Source organism: Pieris brassicae, chromosome 5, assembly GCF_905147105.1.
Source record: "Pieris brassicae chromosome 5, ilPieBrab1.1, whole genome shotgun sequence".
Classification (NCBI taxonomy): Eukaryota; Metazoa; Arthropoda; class Insecta; order Lepidoptera; family Pieridae; genus Pieris; species Pieris brassicae.
This window is the reverse complement of record NC_059669.1, coordinates 10,416,204-10,422,284: the sequence shown is the minus strand read 5'-3', so window position 1 is coordinate 10,422,284 and position 6,081 is coordinate 10,416,204. Positions and strand designations below refer to the sequence as shown.

Here is a 6,081-nt window from a genome sequence, read left to right as displayed (position 1 = left end):
GATCATTAACTTGTATCAGCTAACGGAAAAAAGATTTTAATAGGATTTTGTGTTACTAAATTCGAAGCGAAGAAAATATTTTTTACTTACATTCTACGACGCATCGTATTTTAATTCTCCTTTCTATTCTTTGAAACTGTTATTGTGGATCTCAAAACGATGATATTTTATTTCATGTGACCTTATACAATCTACAGGTACAATCATAGCGATGACACCATACCCTGAAACGCGCGAACAAAAATGTTCAGGCTCCGATAAGGTTATATTGTCTCCTCCATAGCCACTGCCTTAGGGACAGCCACTGGTAAGACTGTCTGTCCCTTTACGTTGGATTAACTGTTCAGTAAATAGGTAGACCTATTTGCTTCATGTGCGTGACTTTAAAAATGTCTCATATAGTTTTGTTTTCTTTCATCGTATCAATTTAAACATAATAAAATCAGCACAGTCAAAATGCGGACGCACAAGCGAAATCTACTAGGTTTAAAGTACGTCTTATTTAGCCAATAAGAGATTTTTCTATAGAAATACTCTCAACTCGAGAGGGTAATATGAGTACGAAACTCGATAAATGCGCGTCTAGAATTCTTAAAGCTTTTGACTTTTATTTATAAATCCTCTAGTTCTTTGTGTGCCTATAAGGTCTCTCTCCTAAACATTAATCTCACAAGGTCAAGTATCTATTAGAAAAGAGATCGTCCCACTTTCAGTAAGTCAATATATCTTCAAGAGACCACGGCATTTAAGATTAATACAAGACTTCAAGATACGGTTAAGTAGGTTTTGAGTGATTTTACGCTAAGAGACTCATGTGTACTATTTGGTTTGTGGACTCAGTTTCCGCACTTAGACTCTCAATAGTTCCGTTGTGCGTACTCATAAGTACTATTCCACACTTCCGTGGTTAACGCCGAGTACGGCAATCGGAGATTGTAAAATACTATTAAATAAGTCTTAGTTAAAAGAAACACAAATACTATTATAAATTTATGCTTATATTCGTAATTGTCTAATTTAGATAATGGACATGAGTTTTCAAACCCAAAACATTGTAATCACGTTTTAAAAGACCACGGCTTGTTCAATTTTAAAATAACAAAAAGTAATGCCATTGTTTCGAATAAAAAAAGAATGCATATTCCAGATATTTAACAATTCGGTAGTGCTTTTCGTTTATATGAATTTGTTAATGATTTTATGATACGCTGTGAACGGTAGGCTGTCAGCTGGTACAGAAAAATTGACTGAAAAATCAAATATGAAAAAGAAAAAAGCTTCATCTAAAATAATACGCATAAAGTTATAAATATATTGGTCAAACCGTTTTGTAATTTTTTATATCAAAATTTGAGAGCACTGGACCATTGTTCAAATGAAGCGATCCTCTAGGATTTAAAAAAAGTGTTTAAAAATAAGAGTTATATTTAACAATCACAAAATCGGTAGTTAATATGGATAATATGGATAAAAAAAAGATTTACGTTATATTAGAATGAGGAATCTATACTAATATTAAAAAGAGAAATGTGTGTTTTTATATATTTACAGTCAAATCAGAATTTACTGCAGATATTTAAAAATAATATTCGTTTACGGTTAAATATATTTAAATCTTATTAATAACATTACATTTACTCACATAAGAACGTTACGTTTATTAATGAATTGTCTATTACAATAGTAAAATAACAAGAAACAAAAGACTTATTAGATAAAAATACAGCTATATTTTTTTAATCAGTTACTCATCTAAAGATAATACAAAGAAACAACATCAATGAATAAATAGCACACAAATATTATTTTAAAAAAATATAGCCGATCGAATCCAGGACAGACTAATAACAAAGGAAATTCGTATAGACATTAAATTTAAATACTTATATTAACAGGCGTTACCATTTTTATATCAATATAGTAGTATATCTGTGTAGTAGTGGGCGTAGCTGTGTAAACAACCCCATACAATCATACATTCTCGCATCCCGGGACTTCGAGCAATTCAGCACCATTCATTCTTACGTTAGTTTTGCTGAGAATCGCAAGCCAGGCGCTCGTGCCGCGCGAGCGGTATACATAAAATTCTATTAATGTATAAACACGTTAATTATGCTATTAATAATATTAGTTTTCGGCCTAATTTTATTATTATAGTATATTTTGTTTGAAGTGTTGTGCTTGATCTACGCCTATTGAATTGTAAGGTAAGTTTTATTACTAAGACTAATCTTAACTTTACGACTTAATGAGAGTAATTGTATCAGTTTTCAGAGTTACTAAACTATAGTAATGTATTGAAGACTTTGGTAAGTCTGATTCTATGGCTAAAAAGCTATTTTCCTTACAAACCAGTACTTAACTAAATCTCGTAGGTGATTACACATTTTCATTATTATCTCTTAATATAATAGACACATTAGGTATGTTGTTATGAAATTCAGGTACTGTTTTACCTCATTATTTCCTATAGTAATATTATACGTATAGCTGAAGTGTCACATCTAACGTATTTGGCGGGGATTAATCCCTTTGTCATTTTCCGTGAAAGAAATTCAATTTAATGTAATATGTGTGCGTTATAACAAATTAAAAACGATTATTCTTATACCAATTCATTTAAATTGAATAAGCCTGATATCGCTTTTGAGAATTCGCATAAAGAGGATTATAAAATAGATTTGACCCGGTATAATTACAGCCTTGTATATGCGCGCATGGTATTAGAATATTGTCTTGTTGCAGTTATATTATAATTATGGTTATCTTATAACTTCGTTCAATTGTTTTAACACAGAAACATTTAGATACCTATAATTAATCTCTTTGCACAGACTAGTAACACAAGACAAAAAGGAAACAACATAAACGAATGCAAAGAAACAACAATAATGAATAAATAGAAGTATTTTTGACAAATAACACAAGTCTATAATCTATTGTCAGTCACAAAGCACGCCCAACTCTAATATCTAATAAGATACTTATTACAATTACATGATATCATTAAATACTTATGTTGAATAGCATACTTGAGCATAAACATTATGCCTACTGAAATTTGGAATTTTAGAATCAAAATCATACAAATTGTTTTATTTCACTTAAAAAGATTGACATATCGTGAACTTTTAACAAGAAACAATTCCGTAATAGGTTTTTTTTAACTTCAAGCGTTTCAACGCAAACGTAAGCTCTCTAAAAGGGGCTTTTTCGTTTCTGTTTTTTTTCATTTTGCGTAAACATCGACGATATACTATCTAACACATAATTATATTGTTACTTATACTAGGACGTTAAATAAAAATATACTTAACCAAGACTTCTTAATTATTTTTGTTATAGTTGCATTCTGAAATCACTTTCTTCAGTCGGTAGCTCATCGTCTGACCGTCGTCGTCAACATCTGGAGCGGATCTGTTTCCACCGGTTTCTGTCCAGCACCTTTTACAGCGTACAGTTTTGAACACGATGAGTCTTATATTTATCGGTACACCTAGTTGGTGGCCGTTCGCCACGTGATATTTTGCCTTCCGTGTAACCAACCACGAACTCTCCGAGGTCATATCAAAATAATTTGGGTTGTAGCTCCGCAGAAATTAATAAAAATTCGTTATTCTGACTTTGTGGGTTGATGTTTGTAATAATAATAATATATTATTATTATTAAGGACCGGAAAACTCAAAACAAACACCTCCAATTTTACTCTAGACTCTCTTCGAGTACGTGATCAATAATATATTATTCAAGCCTGAAAATTGGGTATAAATACTTAAACAAAAGATTCCTTTTTTCATTTTCAAAGAAAAACACTGCAAAGTATCAAGATGTTTGTTCTGTCACATTGTTGTTTTTCGTAAAGGGTTACAAGCTTTCAAAACTCCGTAAGAAGACGTACAAATTTTATGAAACTTTTGGCAATTGGTTAATGTACGCTTGTGAATGTTTCAGAAAGTAAAAAGTTATTAATATTTTTAAGGGTTCTTAGATACAAAGGAGCTTGTTTACTGAATATTTTATATCAACAATTTTTAGATCATAGAATATGTCCCTGTCTCATATGCCGTGTTCGTCTGGCTTGTACTTTTTTTGACACACCATAACTATAGAAGAAAGCAAACCCAAAGTTAATAATTGTTGTAAAGCACGTAGTATCGTTAAGGGCTGGTTATTCGTTATTCTGTACCAATATTGAAGATTTATTGTTCTGTAACTCTTAGCAACAAAACAAATCAATAATTAATGGAATAAGTAAATTTTTAATAATATTAAATATTATTATGGTTAAGTAAATTGTAAATACAGTATATTTTTGTGTGGGAAATCAATACTTAATTCATAGAATATTTGAATAGCGTTGGCCTAGTGGCTTCAGCGTGCAACTCTCATCCCTGAGGTCGTAGGTTCGATCCCCAGCTGTGCACCAATTGACTTTCTGTCTATGTGCGCATTTAACATTCGTTCAAACGGTGAAGGACACCGGCTTGCCTTGGACTTAAAAAGTCGACTCTGCGTTTCAGGCACAGGAGGCTGATCACCTACTTGCCTGTTAGATTGACAAATGATCATGAAACAGATACAGAAGTATGAGGCCCTGGTCAAAACGAGGTTTTTTTATCCCCGAACCTTGTGGTGTGGGATCTTATTTTATACAAACATATATATACATACATACATTAAGAAATTTCCTATATTACTACATATTTCTATTTTATATTTATGGGCTAGTGGGGGAGGTTTCACCTCTGCTACGCTCTTGTTGCAGGGAGTGATACATCTCACTACCTTACTGCAGGAATCTTCCAGTTGCGATCTTAAGTTTCTTAATATTTCGGGTAAATGCTCGGTTGTTACCTTTATATCGATTTGTTGCTTTAGATCCCACCTGGAGGCTCCAAATACAGAACATTCTATAATGAGATGTATCACTGTTTGACTTGTTTGTGAGTCGCACGTACGTAACGGATCTGACTTCAAGCTAAATCTGTTCAGCAAACGCCCCATGTCCTGTTAAGATCTGCATCATTTGTGAGGTAGGTTTGTCTAATAATTTTGTAGCCGTCTATAACATTACTTATAAAAAATTTTATTGTCTCTGTACCGTTTGTCTCACTTCGATATCGCTTTCCTAAAAAAGGTTGTAGCACCACTTATTTATTTATTTTTATAAACAAATAAAAATATTTTTTTTGTATGCAAAAAGTGTTGTTTGTAAATTTTCACGGAACGAAGTTCGTGCTGGCTTTTCAGATAAAATCGATTATCGTATAACAATATAAAGAATTTAAGAGAATTTGTTTTGATGTACATATAATAAAGTACAATTACGAGGCTTTATACTATTATGTTCATAATCATCATCATCTATATTAACATTACAGGAAAGATTAGGATGTTTGACAATAAATTCATACATAGTAGATGTACAATTTTGTCGCCATTCGTTTTCTACAGCCGGGATTTATGTAACCTAACATAAAGTTACATATATATTTTAGTAAATAATTAGAAGTGCAAATCAAATGTAAGCAATCAACTTACACTTGTAGCCAATAACTTGTAATCAGTCGTTGTATAATCGTCAGTTTAAGTGCCCTTTGCTTTTACTCATAAATTGTACTATAACATTCTCGTTTCCGATAATGTCCAATAGATCGACAACACTTATATTGAAATGTACAGAGATTTGAAAATCTCTTAAATAAGTCAATTTAGTTTTTTGTTAGCGTCGCAAACCCACTACGCCTAATGTTATATTAGTTAGTAAGCTCGTATTTTAACCTACAGCTTCAACAAAGTGTTTTATTTATTTGAACATCCCTCCAACCGCGACCGAACTTAACTCGGGTCATAAGCTAGTATTAATAATAATCAAACTGATAATAACTAATTACTTGTTAATTAATGCAGATAATAACTGTTTGTCATTTCCCTTAAGCCACAGGTAAGTAACTTCAATTGAATAGTATGAAGAACAAAATAGCTATTGCACAGATGATATCTTAAAATATTTACCGCCCATTTTCACTGAACATAAATTCCCCAGACAATCTATCTTTAAGTCTAATAGATTGAGCCCT

The 6,081-nt window shown here is 31.9% G+C and overlaps 1 protein-coding gene across 1 annotated transcript in view; it reads left to right on the top strand.

Annotated features, from left to right (window-relative positions):
* The first annotated feature begins 2,132 nt into the window (after positions 1–2,132).
* Positions 2,133–6,081, top strand: part of LOC123709512 — a 50,333-nt gene continuing 46,384 nt past the window's right edge. Inside the window, exon 1 of the mRNA XM_045660904.1 lies at positions 2,133–2,207. The gene's annotated coding sequence lies outside the window, so the exon portion shown is untranslated. The remainder of the gene's footprint in view (positions 2,208–6,081) is intronic.